At 41.4% G+C, this 18,127-nt stretch overlaps 1 pseudogene across 1 annotated transcript; it reads left to right on the forward strand.

Annotated features, from left to right (window-relative positions):
- The first annotated feature begins 13,767 nt into the window (after positions 1-13,767).
- On the forward strand, positions 13,768-14,715 carry LOC307180482 (retinol dehydrogenase 12-like; annotated as a pseudogene). The gene has a single exon. The product of its transcript is annotated as a retinol dehydrogenase 12-like (transcript).
- The last annotated feature ends 3,412 nt before the right edge of the window (positions 14,716-18,127 follow it).

Genomic DNA, 18,127 nt, shown 5'->3' on the forward strand with positions numbered 1-18,127 from the left:
AGGAAGCCCCTTCACTGGCAGAGATGGGGGATGGGCGGGGGCGAGGGGGAAAGCTTCGGAGCCACGGAGGAGAGCCCAGCAACAGGGGTGCAGAGGGCAAAGCGGAGAGATTCCCGCACAGAGGATTGGTGCCGACCAGCACTCACCAGCCCAAGAGGCTTGTCTGTTCACCCGCCGGGACGGGTGGGGGCTGGGAGCTGAGGCTCGAGCTTCAGAGGTCAGATCCCAGGGAGAGAACTGGGGTTGGCTGCATGAACACAGCCTGAAGGGGGCTAGTGCACCACAGCTAGCTGGGAGGGAGTCCAGGAAAAAGTCTGGAACTGCCTAAGAGGCAAGAGACCATTGTTTCGGGGTGCGTGATGAGAGGGGATTCAGAGCACCGCCTAAACGAGATCCAGAGACGGGCGCGAGCCACGGCTATCAGCACGGACCCCAGAGACGGGCGTGGGACGCTAAGGCTGCTGCTGCAGCCACCAAGAAGCCTGTGTGCAAGCACAGGTCACTATCCACACCTCCCCCTCTGGAAGCCTGTGCAGTCCGCCACTGCCAGGGTCCCGTGATCCAGGGACAACTTCCCCTGGAGAACACATGGCACACCTCAGGCTGGTACAATGTCATGGTGGCCTCTGCCGCCGCAGGCTCGCCCCGCATTCTGTACCCCTCCCTCCTTCCAGACTGAGAGAGCCAGAGACCCCTAATCTGTTGCTACTTTAACCCTGTCCCGTCTGAGCAAATTACAGATGTCCTCAGGCGACCTACACGCAGAGGCGGGGCCAAATCCAAAGCTGAACCCCAGGGGCTGTGCGAACAAAGAAGAGAAAGGGAAATTTCTCCCAGCAGCCTCAGGAGCAGAGGATTAAATCTTCACAATCAACTTGATGTACCCTGCATCTCTGGAATACTTGAATAGACAATGAATCATCCCAAAACTGAGGCGGTGGACTTTGGGAGCAACTGTAGACTTGGGGTTTGCTTTCTGCATCTAATTTGTTTCTGGTTTTATGTTTATCTTAGTTTACTATTTAGAGTTTATTATCATTGGTAGATTTATTTATTGATTTGGTTGCTTTCCTCCTTTTTTGTATATATATATATAGATTTTTTTCCCTTTTTATCTTTTTCTGAATGTGTATGTGTATGCTTCTTTGTGTGATTTTGTCTGTATAGCTTTGCTTTTACCATTTGTCCGAGGGTTCTCTCTGACCATTTTTTTTTGTCTTGTTTTGTTTTTAGTATAGTTTTTAGCACTTGTTATCATTGGTGGATGTTTGTTGGTTTGGTTGCTCTCTTCTTTCTTTCTTGTTTTTAATGACTTTTTAATGTTTTTTATTTTTAATAATTGTTTAAATTTTAATAACTTTATTTTATTATTTTTTTCTTTCTTTTTTTTCTTCCTTTTCTTCTGAGCCATGTGGCTGACAGGGTCTTGGTGATCTGGCTGGTGTCAGGCCTGTGCCTCTGAGGTGGGAGAGCCAAGTTCAGGACATTGGTTCACCAGAGACCTCCCAGCTCCATGTAATATCAAACAACGAAAGCTCTCCCAAAGATTTCCATCACAATGCTAAGACCCAGCTCCACTCAACGATCAGCAAGCTACAGTGCTGGACACCCCATGCCAAACAACTAGCAAGATAGGAACAAAACAATACCCATTAGCAGAGAGGCTGCCTAAAATCATAATAAGGTCACAGTTACCCCAAAACACAACACTAGATGCAGTCCTGCCCACCAGAAAGACAAGATCCAGCCTCATCCACCAGAACACAGACACCAGTCCCCTCCACCAGGAAGCCTACACAACCCACTGAACCAACTATAGCCACTGGGGGCAGACATCAAAAACAACAGGAACTATGAACCTGCAGCCTGCGAAAAGGAGACCCCAGACACAGTAGGTTAAGCAAAATGAGAAACCAGAGAAACACACAACAGATGAAGAAGCAAGGTAAAAACCCACCAGACCAAATAAATGAGGAGGAAATAGGCAGTCTACCTGAAAAATAATTCAGAGTAATGATAGTAAAGATGATCCAAAATCTTGGAAGTAGAATGGAGAAAATACAATAAACGTTTAACAAGGACCTCGAAGAACTAAAGAGCAAACAAACAATGATGAACAACACAATAAATGAAATTAAAACTTCTCTAGAAGGGATCCATAGCAGAATAACTGAGGCAGAAGAACAGATAAGTGACCCGAAAGATAAAAGAGTGGAAATAACTACCGAAGAGCACAATAAAGAAAAAAGAATGAAAAGAATTGAGGACAGTCTCAGAGACCTCTGGGACAACATTAAATGCACCAACATTCGAATTATAGGGGGCCCAGAAGAAGAAGAGAAAAAGAAAGGGACTGAGAAAATATTTGAAGAGATTATACCTGAAAACTTCCCTAATATGGGAAAGGAAATAGTCAATCAAGCCCAGGAAGTGCAGAGAGTCCCAACAGGATAAATCCAAGGAGAAACATGCTGACACATATTAACCAAACTATCAAAAATTAAATACAAAGAAAAACTATTAAAAGCAGCAAGGGAAAAACAACAAATAATGTACAAGGGAATCCCCAACAGGTTAACAGCTGATCTTTTAGCAGAAACTCTGCAAGCCAGAAGGGAATGGCAAGACATATTTAATGTGATGAAAGGGAAAAACCTATAACCAAGATTACTCTACCCAGCAAGGATCTCATTCAGATTAGACGGAGAAATTAAAACCTTTACAGACAAGCAAAAGCTAAGAGAATTCAGTACCACAAAACCAGCTTTACAACAAATGCTAAAGGAACTTCTCTAGGCAGGAAACACAAGAGAAGGAAAAGACCTACAATAACAAACACAAAACAATTAAGAAAATGGTAATAGGAACATACTTATCAATAACTACCTTAAATGTAAATGGATTAAATGCTCCAACCAAAAGACATAGACTGGCTGAATGGATACAAAAACAAGACCCATATATATGCTGTCTACTAGACCAACTTCAGACCTAGAGACACATACAGACTGAAAGTGAAGGGATGGAAAAAGATATTCCATGCAAATGGAAATCAAAAGAAAGCTGGAGTAGCAATTCTCATATCAGACAAAATAGACTTTAAAATAAAGACTATTACAAGAGACAAAGAAGGACACTACATAATGTTCAAGGGATCAATCCAAGAAGAAGATAAAACAATTGTAAATATGTATGCACCCAACATAGGAGCACCTCATTATATAAGGCAAATGCTAACAGCCATAAAAGGGGAAATCAACAGTAACACAATCATACTAGGGGACTTTAACACCCCACTTTCACCAATGGACAGATCATCCAAAATGAAAATAAACAAGGAAACACAAGCTTTAAATGACACATTACACAAGATGGACTTAATTGATATTTATAGGACATTTCATCCAAAAACAACAGAATACACTTTCTTCTCAAGTGCTCATGGAACATTCTCCAGGATAGATCATACTGTGGATCAGAAATCAAGCCTTGGTAAATTTAAGAAAATTGAAAAGGTATCAAGTATGTTTTCCAACTGAAACGCTATGAAGCTAGATATCAATTACAGGAAAAAAATCTGTAAAAAACATAAACACATTGAGGCTAAACAGTACACTACTTAATAACCAAGAGATCACTGAAGAAATCAAAAAATACCCAGAAACAAATGACAATGATGACCCAAAACCTATGGGATGCAGCAAAAGCAGTTCTAAGAGGGAAGTTTATAGCAATACAATCCTATCTCAAGAAACAAGAAATATCTCAAATAAACAACCTAACCTTACACCTAAAGCAATTAGACAAAGAAGAACAAAAAAACTGCAAAGTTAGCAGAAGGAAAGAAATAAAGATCAGATCAGAAATAAATGAAAAAGAAGTGAAGGAAACAATAACAAAGATCAAATAAAACCAAAAGCTGGTTCTTTAAGAAGATAAACAAAATCGATAAACCATTAGCCAAACTCATCAAGAAAAAAGGGAGAAGACTCAAATCAATAGAATTAGAAATGAAAAAGAAGAAGTAACAACTGACACTGCAGAAATTCAAAGGATCATGAGAGATTACTACAAGCAGCTGTATGCCAATAAAATGGACAACCTGGAAGAAATGGACACATTCTTAGAAATGCACAACTTTCTGAGACTGAACCAGGCAGAAATAGAAAATATAAACAAACCAGTCACAAGCACTGAAATTGAGACTGCGATTAAAAATCTTCTGACAAACAAAAGCCCAGGACCAGATGGCTTCAAAGGTGAATTCTATTCAAACATTTAGAGAAAAGCTAACACCTATCCTTCTCAAACTCTACCAAAATACAGCAGAGGGAGGAAAACTCCCAAACTCATTCTACAAGGCCACCATCACACTCATACCAAAACCAGACAAAGATATCACAAAGAAAGAAAACTATAGGCCAATATCACTGATGACCATAGATGCAAAAATCCTGAACAAAATACTAGCAAACAGAATCCAACAACACATTAAAAGGATCATACACCATGATCAAGTGAGGTTTATCCCAGAAATGCAAGGATTCTTCAATATATGCAAATCAATCAATGTGATAAACCATATTAACAAATTGAAGGAGAAAAACCATATGATCATCTCAATAGATGCAGAAAACGCTTTTGACAAAATTCAACACCGTTTATGATAAAAAAAACACTCCAGAAAGTAGGCATAGAGGGAACTTGTCTCAACATAATAAAGGCCATATATGACAAACCTACAGCAAACAACGTTTTCAATGGTGAAAAATTGAAACCTTTTCCTCTAAATCAGGAACAAGACAACGTTGTCCACACTCACCACTATTATTCAATATTGTTTTGGAAGTTTTAGCTACAGCAGTCAGAGAAGAAAAAGAAATAAAAGGAATCCAAATCAGAAAGAAGAAGAAAAGCTGTCACTGTTTGCAGATAGCATGATACTATACATATAGAATCCTAAAGATGCTACCAGAAAACTACTAGAGCTAATCAATGAATTTGGTAAAGTAGCAGGATACAAAACTAATGCACAGAAATGTCACATTCCTATACACTAATGATGAAAAATCTGAAAGAGAAATTAAGGAAACACTCCCATTTACCACTGCAACAAAAAGAATAAAATACCTAGGAATAAACCTATCTATGGAGACAAAAGACCTCTCTGCAGAAGACTATAAGACACTGATGAGAGAAATTAAAGATGATACAAACAGATGGAGAGATATACCATGTTCTTGGATTGGAAGAATCAACGTTGTAAAAATGACTATACTACCCAAAGCAATCTACAGATTCAATGCAATCCCTATCAAACTACCAATGGTATTTTTCACAGAACTAGAACAAAAAATTTCACAATTTGTATGGAAACACAAAAGACCCCGAATAACCAAAGCAATCTTGAGAAAGAAAAACAGAGCTGGAGGAATCAGGCTCCCAGACTTCAGACTATACTACAAAGCTACAATAATCAAGATAGTATGGTACTGACACACAAAAAAATAAATATAAATCAATGGAACAGAACTGAAAGCCTAGAGATAAACCCACGCACCTATGGTCACCTTATTTTTGATAAAGGAGGCAAGAATATACAATGGAGAAAAGACAGCCTCTTTAATAAGTGGTGCTAGGAAAACTGGACAGCTACATGTAAAACAATGAAATTAGAACACTCCCTAACACCATACACAAAAATAAACTCAAAATGGTTTAAAGACCTAAATGTAAGGCCAGACATGATAAACTCTTAGAGGAAAACATAGGCAGAACACTCTATGACATAAGTCACAGCAAGATCCTGTTTGACCCACCTCCTAGAGAAATGGAAATAAAAACAAAAATAAACAAATGGGACCTAATGAAACTTAAAAGCTTTTGTACAGCAAAGGTAACCATAAACAGTACGAAAAGGCAATCCTCAGAATGGAAAAAAATATTTGCAAATGAAGCAACTGACAAAGGATTAATCTCCAAAATTTACAAGCAGCTCATGCAGCTTAGTAACAAAATAACAAACAACCCAATCCAAAAATGGGCAGAAGACCTAAATAGACGTTTCTCCGAAGAAGATATACAGACTGCCAACAAACACATGAAAGAATGCTCAACATCATTAATCATTAGAGAAATGCAAATCAAAACTACAATGAGATATCATCTCACACCGGTCAGAATGGCCATCATCAAAAAATCTAGAAACAATAAATGCTGGAGAGGGTGTGGAGAAAAGGGAACACTCTTGCACTGCTGGTGGGAATGTAAATTAATACAGACACTATGGAGAACAGTATGGAGGTTCCTTAAAAAACTAAAATTAGAACTACCATATGACCCAGCAATCCCACTACTGGGCATATACCCTGAGAAAACCATAATTCAAAAAGAGTCATGTACCACAATGTTCATTGCAGCTCTATTTACAATATCCAGGACACGGAAGAACCTAAGTGTCCATTGACAGATGAATGGATAAAGAAGATGTGGCACATATATACAATGGAATATTACTCAGCCATAAAAAGAAACGAAATTGAGCTATTTGTAGTGAGGTGGATGGACCTAGAGTCTGACATAGAGCGTGAAGTAAGTCAGAAAGAGAAAAACAAATACCGTATGCTAACACATATATATATGGAATCTAAAAAAAACAAACAAATAAAAAAACGGTTCTGAAGAACCTAGGGGCAGAACAGGAATAAAGACGCAGACGTAGACAATGGACTTGAGGACACGGGGAGGGGGAAGTGTAAGCTGGGACGAAGTGAGAGAGCGGCATGGACATATATACACCAACAAATGTAAAATAGATAGGTAGTGGGAAGCAGCCGCATAGCACAGGGAGATCAGCTCGGTGCTTTGTGACCACCTAGAGAGGTGGGATAGGGAGGGTGAGAGGGAGACGCAAGAGGGAGGAGATATGGGGATGTATGTATATGTATAGCTAATTCACTTTGTGATAAAGCAGAAGCTAACACACCATTGTAACACAATTATACTCCAATAAAGATGTTAAAAAAAAATCAAAGCTCTTCTCAAGAATTTTTTGACACAGTGAGTAATACCCTTCATACATATTCTTCGGCCCTAGACCCAGATTTTCTGATCCAGTAGGTAAGGTTGAGGCCCAATAATCTGCATTTATTTTAACTTTTTATCTGGAAATGATTTCAGACTTACAGATAGTGTTGCAAGAATAGTAATTATATTTTTTCCTGAAACATTTGAAAGTAAATGTCCCTAAATACTAGTGTATTTTTCCTAAAAAGCTAGACATTATTTTGTATAACTACAGTATAAAAACAAAGCCAGGAAATTAACATCGATTCAGCACTATTATCTAATCTGCAAATCTTTTTCAAAATGTGCCAATAGTCCCAATAATGCCCTTACTAGCAAAAGAAAACATTTTTTTCTGTTCCCAGATCCAGTCCAGGATAGTGTGTTGCATTTACTTGTCACATCTTTCAGTCTTTTTTTTTCAGTCTTTTTGAAATCTAGCATTTCTTCATCTTTTATGACATTGACATTTTTGTCAAACATAGGCAGGTTGTTTTGTAGACTGTCCCTTGGATTCATTCTTATATCTCTGATTCCAATCCAAGACCTCAGGGTTATTGTAAACTTATCCCTTTCCCATATTTGAAATGCCTTTCTCTGACAATGGAAAACATGACTCTTGTTATCTATCATATATTTGTTTGCTCAGATCTTCATATAAGGTAGTTTCAGAATTCCTAAACATACCCCTGTTTAAAAAAGAAATTAACTAACTAAAGTACAACATTTGTGTACAGTTCTTTTTGCTTTCAGCCTTCAAAATAAATATTGTTTCCCAAAGCTACTTAGGTTACTTATTTTCTCCCCCATGCCCTTCGGTGTGGTTATATTATTCATTTGTAATACAGTTAGGTTCCATTTTTTCTGTTTACATCCCATTTGGGGTTCCCCTCTCATCCTAGTTTATTTTAATTTATTTATTTTGCAACCACTTTCTTACTTTCCTTATTTTTTTTCTAGAGTCTGTGAAACGTGATTATTCTAAGACTCAAAGCTCTGCAAAAAGGTATACTCAGAGAAATATTGCTTCCTGCTCTGTCCTAGTCCCCATGCCCTCCTTCTTTCCACCACGTTCCCACCCCACTCCCTTTGGGTTACAAATTTCATTCATTACCTCATGTGCAGGCTCAGAGTGAAGTGTTGGGCCCTGGGAGAGGGGTTCCCTGTGAGTCTATGCTCCAGTTCCTTTCTGCAGTAAATGTCTCTAGAGACCTGATTGCAAATATCCCTGCCTACTGGATTCCCTGGATATGGTGTGTTGAAGGTTAAGAGGATTCATCTGAGCTCTTGGTTGCAGGCTTATTCAGCCTAAGGACTGAGGAGTTTCACTATTTTATTTAATTTAGGTTTAATGAAAGGTAAAATTTGTCCTGTATGCCAGTGTGGCCAATATTTAGTTATTATCTCTAGAGTACTTGCTACAATAATAGGAAATAAAAGCCTACAGAAAATTATTTTTCTAAGAAACATGAATTAAAATTCTCCTCTAAAATCTAGTTAATTATGCAAAATTAACTTAAAATTTTTGATTTTGCAAAAGCAGAAAGGTTATCGATATCAGGAAAGAAAAAACTTCATTGCAAAACCCTGCAGCATGGGGAGTGGGGAGGGCTGAGCAGATGGGCCCTTTCCAGTTCAGGAGCTTGGTCCAAAGTGGAAAGGTGATGCTGAGAGTTCCTCATCCTTCGCTGCCTCCCAGGTGGTTGACGTCACATCTCCAGGGGTGGTTTGCAGTGAGTTGTTTCATTCGAGGCTGGAAGTAAATGATACACTGGTGACCTCAGCAGGGTGTCCAGGTCCTGCTGGGGTCCCAAGATATGACAACAACTAAAAGGCAACGTCACTGCCCTGGTTTGTGATTGTATTAGGGTTTGGACATTGGCTATAGATGCTGCCACAAACACCTTTAGGCAAGAGGTAAAGAGGAGAGAGAAACAGAAGAAGAGGGAGAGTGTGAGGGAGGGAGAGAGGAATCTGAGAGGCTGTGAGAGAGAAAGAGTCAGAAATAGATAAGCAGATAAAAGACAGAGTGTGCGGGGCTTCCCTGGTGGCACAGTGGTTGAGAGTCCGCCTGCTGATGCAGGGGACACGGGTTCGTGCCCCGGTCAGGGAAGATCCCACATGCCGCGGAGCGGCTGGGCCCGTGAGCCATGGCCGCTGAGCCTGCACGTCCGGAGCCTGTGCTCTGCAATGGGAGAGGCCACAGCAGTGAGAGGCCCGCGTATCGAAAAAAAAAAAATGACAGAGTGTGCAACTTGGTGAGGCAGGGATGGAGGGTCTTCTGCCCAAGGAATGTGCACTCAACTCACAGGCAAAACTGGAGGCGAATCTATAAGAATCTAAGTCAGGGATTGGGCTACGCTGGCCTCTCTCTGGAGGAGCCCTTGCCCTGTCATCTGTCCCACTGAGTCCCTACTATCGCCCCTCCAGAATAAATTCACATGTCCAGCGAAACCTACCGAGAACACTCCCCAGGAAAATGATCAGAATGTGGGCTGATGCCTTCCTCCCACTGGACAGGCCTGGGGAGGGGGTTGGGAGGGACTAAAGGAAGCAGAAAAACTGCATCTCTGCCCAGGAGCAGCTGGGGTATCCTCAGGGCAGGAGTGAGGGACCCACATCTGACACCCTTGGACCTGGGCTATGGAAAGTGTCTCCTCTCTGTGCTGTCTATGCCCCAGTAGGTGATTTTGTCCAACCCCCTGCCTCCAGGTAGCCAGGTACCAGGACATACCAGCCGCACCAGCAGATTCAAAAGCCTAAGGGGAGAATTGTGTGTCCCAGGTTTCTTGGCAGATGGCCTAAGCTGCTTTCCTTTGCAGCTCTGCAGATTGAAAGGAATGAGGGTACAAGGGCCAATGGGGCCATGGGAACTTCTGGGACAGAGAAAGAACACCTGGTGAATTATTCAGGATTTGATGACCAGCATCTGGATTTTGCTACCCAGAGGCAGTGTGAATCTCAACATCCACCTGGAAGGGATGCTGAGCCTGGGCGTCACTGCAACCATTCCAGGGTACTGGGTACTGGATCCAGCTGACTTGGGCTGCTGTTGTAGGGACCAAGGTTACACAGCCCCATTAACACATCAGTTTCACTTCTGGGAAGCAGTGAAATAAAATTGCCATGCAAATCTCGTTCAAGTCTTCATAGCGACATATATTTTCTTTTCTCCTGGGTGAAAACCTAGAAGTGGAACAGCTGTTAAACCCTCCAACTTTGTTTTTATGGTAAGTGCATTGTTAGATTTTAAAGAAACTACCAAACTGTTTTCCAAATTGGTTGTACCAGTGTACCAGTCCACAGGGCACAGTAGATACTCCAGACAAAAAACCACACATGTATATAGACAACTGATTTTTTTAAGGTACAAAGGCATTGTGGTGGAGAAAGGATAGCCTTTTCAACAAATGGTGCTGGAGCAACTGGATATTCATTGCAAAAGAATGTACTTGGATCCATACCCTGCAATATATTCAAAAATTAACTCAAAATGGATCATAGACCTACATGTATAACCTAACAGTATAAAACTTCTAGAAGAAATCACAGGAAAAAATTTTGACATTGTTAGGCAAATATTTCTTTGTTTTGACAGCAAAACACAATTCATAAAAGAAAAAATTGATAAATTAGATTTTACCAAAACTGAAAAATCCATTCTTTAAAGGACACAGTTAAGATCATTAAAAAACAAGACACAGGGCTTCCCTGGTGGCGCAGTGGTTAAGAATCCGCCTGCCAATGCAGGGGACACGGGTTCAAGCCCTGGTCCAGGAGGATCCCACATGCTGTGGAGCAGCTAAGCCCATGTGCCGCAGCTGCTGAGCCTGCGCTGTGGAGCCCACGGGCCACGGCTACTGAAGCCCGAGTGCCTGGAGCCCATGCTCTGCGACAAGAGAAGCCACCGCAATGAGAAGCCCACACCACAATGAAGAGTAGCCCCCGCTTACTGCAACTAGAGAAAGCCCATGCACAGCAAAGAAGACCCAACACAGCCAAAAATAAATAAATAAATAAACTAAAGTACTCAAGAAATTGTTATAGTTAAAACAAAACAAAAAACAAGCCACAGTCTAGGAAAAGTCTTTGCAAAAACATGTATCTAAGTATAAAAAAGACTCACAAAACTCATCAATATGAAAATAGCCCAATAAAAAACGGGCAAAAGATTTGAGCAGAAGATATACAAATGACAAATACATGAAAAGGTGCTCAGCACCATTGTCATTAGGGGAATACAAATTTAAAGCATAAAGACATACCACTACACACTTAACTAAAATGGCTAAAATTAAAATGACTGCCCATAGCAGGTGTTGGCATAGATGTGGAAGAGCTGGAATGCCCATACACTGCTGATGGGAATGTAAAATGGTACAACCAATTTGGAAAACAGTTTGGTAGTTTCTTTAAAATCTAACAATGCACCTACCATAAAAACAAAGTTGGAGGGTTTAACAGCTATTCCACTTCTAGGTTTTCACCCAGGAGAAAAGAAAATATATGTCCCTATGAAGACTTGTACAAGATTTGCATGGCAATTTTATTTCTAATAGTCAAAAACTGAAAACAATTTAATGTCCATCAACAGGTGAATGAGGGACTTCCCTGGTGGTGCAGTGGATAAGACTCCATGCTCCCAATGCAGGGGGCCTGGGTGTGATCCCTGGTCAGGGAACCAGATCCCACATGCATGCTGCAACTAAGAGTTCGCATGCCACAACTAAGGAGCCAGCGAGCCACAACAAAGGAGCCTGCCTGCTGCAACTAAGACCCGGTGCAACCAAATAAATAAATAAATAAATATTTTAAAAAACAGGTGACTGAATAAACAAATTGGAGTCCATACTACACAACATGGATAAATCTCAAAATAATTATACTGAGTGAAGGAAGACAGACAACCAGGGGTACATAGAGTATGTTTCTATTTACATGAAACCTTATAAAATGCAAATTAATCTTCAGTGACAGAGAGCAAATCAGTGCTTGATTAGGTGTATGCAAGTGGGGATGAGAGAGTGATGAATGCTTACTAACTTGATTATGGTGAATATATTTATATATAATATAAACTTATCAAATTGTATACTTTAAATATGTACAATTTACTGTATGTCAATTATACCTCAATTAAGCTGTTTTTAAAAAACGTCATAGATAGCAGCAATCTGTATAATCAGTCATGCCAGAAATACATGCAAGAAAGTCTAAGATGTTGAGATATAAAACTGGCAGATATATTTTTCTGATCTCATACCCGGCAGCAATGATTTATCTTTAACACCAACTCTCAGATTCTGAGTTCCCCCGCTTCTCTCAAGTGATATAGTTATGATTTGTGCAAAATTCCATCTTTATGTTATACTTCAATATAAAGTTTACTCTTTTAAAAGAGAAGTGGAAATATACTATAGAGCAAAAGAATCTTCAGCTCAATGAACAATATTCTAGACAATATGGGAAACTCCCACAGCCACATAATGCTGGCCTTTTCATTCATCCATCCTGGAGTCAGAAGGTCCACAGCATCCTGGGTCCTGGTGCAGGCCTTGCCCTCACACAGGGGTCTGTCACCACCACCAGCACAGAGTCTCTCCTGTTCCCTTGTTGGAAAAGTGCTGAGCACAGAGACTTCCACCATCCTGGTTTCTCACACTATAGTCTGTAGCCCTGACAGTAGGCAAGTCCCTCCACACAACTGGCCACAGGCTTTCCTACTTGTAGATGTATTCCTCATTTACACGTGCTCTCTGCAGGTGCTGGGGTTTACAGTCTCCTCATGGGGTGGAGACTAGCATTGTGGTGAAGGATTAGCCAAACATGGTCTTCATTCCTCCCTCTACTATTTGTTGACTGTCTGACCTTAGGCAAATTCTGGCCTCTTGAATCTACATCTGTGACATCTATATCACATGCTCCTGGGAGCATTTGGGTTTCTTGTGAACCCAAAACAGAGTAAGCGCACAATACATGCATGGTATTATTATCACCATGTTCATCAGTCAATAATAACAACAGTCAATGTTCGTAGATTACTCACTATGTGCCTAGCCCTATGCTAAGTGCTTTACAAGCACAAGTTACAATAGCCTTGTGAGGGAGGTGCAGTTATTACCTCATTTCACAGAGGAGGAAATGGAAAGTCAGGGAGGTTGAGTGACTTGCCCAAGGTCACTCAGTCATCAGGTGTTGGGGCAGGGAAGTGAACTCAGGTCTGTTTGCCTACAGAGCCCACATCCCTCCCACCAGGCTGCACTGTCTTCCACCCCATTCGGCCTCAAAGAGCTCCAGTCACTCCTTTCCAAACCCAGTGACCCCAGAACTTCAGAACAAGGCATCTGACTTACTCCTTGCAGTAGGCAGAATAATGGCCCCCAAAGATAGTAGGTCATAGTTCCTGGACACTGTAAATGTTACCTTACTTGGAAAATGGTTCTTTGCAAATATGATTAAGTTAAGGCTGTTGAGATGTGGAGATTATCCTGGATTATCTGGGTGGGTCCTAAATGCAACTACATGTATCTTCATAAGGGATGCATAAGAGATGCCCAGAGTCCAGGAGAGAGAGGAGATAAGGGAGTGGGAGGGAGAAGCAGAGAGAAGCAGCCAAGAATTGGAGCCAGACCAGGGGTTGGAGCCAGAATTGGAGTCGAAGCTGCTTTTGCTAAAGCAGCAGCAACTAAAGAAGTTGAAAAGATGCTGGTTATCTTAGGACTACTCACCTCCCTCCTTTCTTTCCTGTATGTGATAGCTCTGTCCATTAGGAAGTTCTTTGCTGGTGAGATTTGGAGAACAAATGTGCAGCTTCCCAGGAAGATAGTGGTGATCACTGGAGCCAACATGGGCATCAGTAAGGAGACGGCCAGGGAGCTCACTCGCAGAGGAGTATGCATTGCCTGCTGAGATGTACTGAAGTGGGAATCTGCTGCTAGTGAAATCTGAGCTAATACAAAGAACTCCCAGGTGCTGGTGTGGAAACTGGACCTATCCAGTACCAAATCCATCCGAGCTTTTGCTGAAAGCCTTCTGGCAGTGCAAAAGCAGCTCCATATTCTGATCAACAATACAGGAATGATGATGTGTCCATATTCCAAGACAGCTAACAGCTTTGAAACCCACCTGGGAATCAACTGCCTGGGCCACTTCCTTCTCACTTGCTCTCTCCTGGAGCAGCTGAAAGAGTCTGCTCTTGCACAGATGGTGAACCTGTCATCGGTGGCTCACCATGTTGACAAGATTCACTTCCAGGACCTTGAGAGTGAGAAGTGCTACAGCTGGGGCTTTGCATATTGCCACAGCAAAATGGCCAATATACTTTTTACTTGGGAGCTGGCCAAGAGGCTCCAACGGATGGGGGCCACCCTGTATGCAGTGCACCCAGGCATGGTCCACTCTGAGCTTGTCCAATACTCTTTCTTGCTGTGCCTGCTCTGGCAGCTCTTCTCCCTCTTTTTCAAATTGGTGTGGGAGAAGGGGGCGCAGACCAGACTGCACTGTGCCATAACTGAGGGCCTGGAGCCCCTGAGTGCCAAGTACTTCAATGACGGCAAGAGGACCTGGGTATCTCCAAGGGCCTGAAGTAACAAAATGGCTGAGTGCCTGTGGAACGTCAGCTGTGAGCTTCTAGATATCCAGTGGGAGTAGAGCTGGTGGAAGAGCCACAGCCTTATCAGGCCAAGTCCATGCCATAATGAAAGGGGACCAAGGAGAAGGGCCATCCTGAAAGATTTTCCTTCTGGTTTACTGCTGTTGCAAACCCTGCCCTGTTCTGATTCTCCTGACCCTTACCTTGGCACACCCAACGCTCTTGTGAAGCTGGCTTACAGCATGAGATGCTCACAACTGCAGAGGATTCTTCTCCAATAATTTCATGGAGTGCTCTCTTGGGGCAGGAGGACTGGGAAGATCCCAGGTGGGCATGGGGAAGGCAGAAGAGCCTGGGAAATTGGGGGCAATTTCTTCATCAATACCAGAAATGCCAGCGAACATTTTCAGCTGAGGTGACAGGAGCATCAGGGTTACGTATTTCCAGGGACTGTAAGACTCAAACTTTTGACTGATCTGTTTTCTCTTTTCTTCTTCTCTCTCTTTTCTTCTTCTTCTTCTCTTCTCTTTTCTCTAGTCGCATCTCTTGAGTCTAGACAACTCAGGAAAATCTTGGCTAACCTTGGCCAACTTTAGTTCCTTCCTCTGAGCATCCTGAAGCCACTGTATGAAGCTGGACCTTCCCATTTTCTTTTTCCAGTTCTTTTTTTAAGGTAAAAAATATTGCCAGCCTTATTGAGATATAATTGACATATAACACTGTGTAAGTTAGGACCTCCATTTTCAATCATGCAGATTGTTTCTTTTTCTAAAGAGTTCCCTTTACCTCAATTTTTAGAGAAAATAAAAACTGAACGTGGAAGGGAGGGAGGGAGGGAGGAAGGGGGGAAGGAAGGGAGGGAAGGAAGGAAGGAAGGAAGAAAGGTGGAGAGAGATTTGAAGAGATACACAGAGGAGAAGGCAATGTGATAATGGAATAGAGAGATCTGAGGATGCTGGCCTTCAAGATTGGAATAATGCCACCTGAAGCCAAGGAATGATGTGAGTAGTCAGAAGCTGAAAGAGGCAAAAAATGAATTCTCCCTAGAACCTGTAGATAGAGTACAGCCCTTCTGACACCCTTGATTTAGGCCAGTGATGCTGATTTCAGGTTTATGACCTCCAAACTGTGGGAAAATAAAGCTCTATTGTTTTATGTCACCAAGTTTGTGGTCACTTGTTACAGCAGCCACAAGAAACTAATACCTGATTTTGCTACCTAAAAGTGGAATGCTGCTGTAACAAATATCTAAAAATATGAAAGTGGCTTTGGAATTGGCTAATGGGTAGAAGCTAGAAGAATGTTGAGAAGCTTAATAGAAATGTCCTAGATTGAACTGAAAAGACTGTCAGTAGAAATAACAACTTTGAAGGTGATTCTGGTGAGATCTCAGAAGGAAGTGAGGAGCATGGAAGAGAAAACCTACATCATCTTAGAGAATATATATATTGTCATAAGCAAAATCGTAGAAATATGAACATTAAAGGTGCTGTTGATAAGGGCTCAGAAGCAAATGAGGAACATGTTATTGGAAACTTAAGGAAAGACAATCCTTGTTACACTGGCAGAAAACTTAGTGAGTTGTGTCCTACAGTTGTGTGGAAATCAGAACTTGTAAGAAATGAACTTGGATATTTAGCTGAGGAGATTTCCAAGCAAAGTGTTGAAGGTGTGGTCTGATTTATTCTTGCTGCATATAGTAAAATGTCAAAGGAATGAGGTAAATTGAGGGAAAAATGGTTAAGCAAAAGGGATCTAGGATTTGATAATTTGGGGAATTCTCAGTCTATCTAGATTGCAAAAGACATTAAATTAATAGATTCATTCTCAGAAAGGTGCACTCTGGAGAGAAAGTCAAGAGTGTGGCTGTGTTTGCTAGTACTGCAGAGATTTAGATGTGTGACTCGTGAATCTCTTCAACCATCTCAGCCATACCCAGGAATAGAGCTAGGATAATCTAGGAAAGATATATGGAGGACCATCTGGTCTAATGGTGTGAATCTCTGGACATACGTGGGAGACTCACACAATTTTTTATGTTATATCTTCAGAAACATGGACAGATTGAACTGAACGAAACAGAGGCAAGAAAAAATGAAGGAAAGACTGCCAGACTCCCAAAATTCTACAGGCATCAAAAAGGCTGATAAAACTACTCAATTACAAACATATGCCACACTTCAAGAGAAAGGAAGAATGACTCTGAGGGCAGAGCTGTAGGTCCATAGGACAGAGCCTCAAGTCACAGAGGATTATTCCCAGGCCTTGAAACCCAATGGAATTTTCCCTGCTAGATTTCAAAATTGCTTAGGACCAATGACTCCTTCTTGCTTCCATTTCTCTTATTTGAAATGATAATGTCTATAGCTACTATTCTATGCCTGTCCCACCACTGTATTTTAGGAACAGTTAATTTGTTTTCTGGTGTCCAAGTCCAAAGAGGAATTTTGCCCCAGGATGGATGTACCCAGAGTACCACCCATATCTATTTTAGAAGATGATATTTGGTACTCTTGAGCTGATGATATTTAGATGAGATTTTAGACTTGAGCTGATAGTGTGATGGATTGAGAATTTGGGGACTTGGGGATGGAGTGCATGTATTTTGCATGTGGGATGGACATGAATCCTTGGGGACCCGAGAGGAGACTTAATAGCAGGCCCCCCCAAAAGATAGCCACATCCTAATTCCTGGAACCTATGAGTATTACCTTTCAACAACAATAGAAAAGACTTTGCAGATGTGATTACATTAATGATCTTGAGATAGGGAGATTATCCTGGATTATCTGGGTGGGCCCTAAATGTATCATAAGTGTCCTTATCAGGGGAAAGCAGAGGGAGATTTGGCACAGACCAGGGAAGAAGGCAATATAACCATGGAGGCAGAGATTAGAATGATGCAGCCACAAGCCAAAGAATGCTGGCAGCCACCAGAAGCTGGAAGAGGCAACAAGAAGATTCTTTCCTAGAGCCTCTGGAAGGAGTGCAGCCCAGCTGACTCCTTGATTTCAGCCCAGAGAAACTAATTTCAGACTTCTGGCCTCCAGAACTGTGAGAAATAAAGGTCAGAATATTTCACTGAAACATTCAAAAACATACATACATGGAAACAACCTGTGTCCATCAACAGATGAATGGATAAATATGTGGCACATATATACAATGGAATATTACTCAGCCATAAAAAGAAATGAAATTGAGTTATCTGTAGTGAGGTGGATGGACCTAGAGCCTGTCATACAGAGCAAAGTAAGTCAGAAAGAGAAAAACAAATACCATATGCTAACACATATATATGGAATCTAAAAAAAAATTTTTTAATGGTCATGAAGAACCTAGGGGCAGGAAGGGAATAAAGATGCAGACCTGCTATAGAATGGACTTGAGGACACGGGGAGGGGGAAGGGTAAGCTGGGACGAAGTGAGAGAGTAGCATTGACATACATACACTACCAAATGTAAAATAGA

Source organism: Stenella coeruleoalba, assembly GCF_951394435.1.
Source record: "Stenella coeruleoalba genome assembly, chromosome: X".
NCBI classification, from domain to species: Eukaryota; Metazoa; Chordata; class Mammalia; order Artiodactyla; family Delphinidae; genus Stenella; species Stenella coeruleoalba.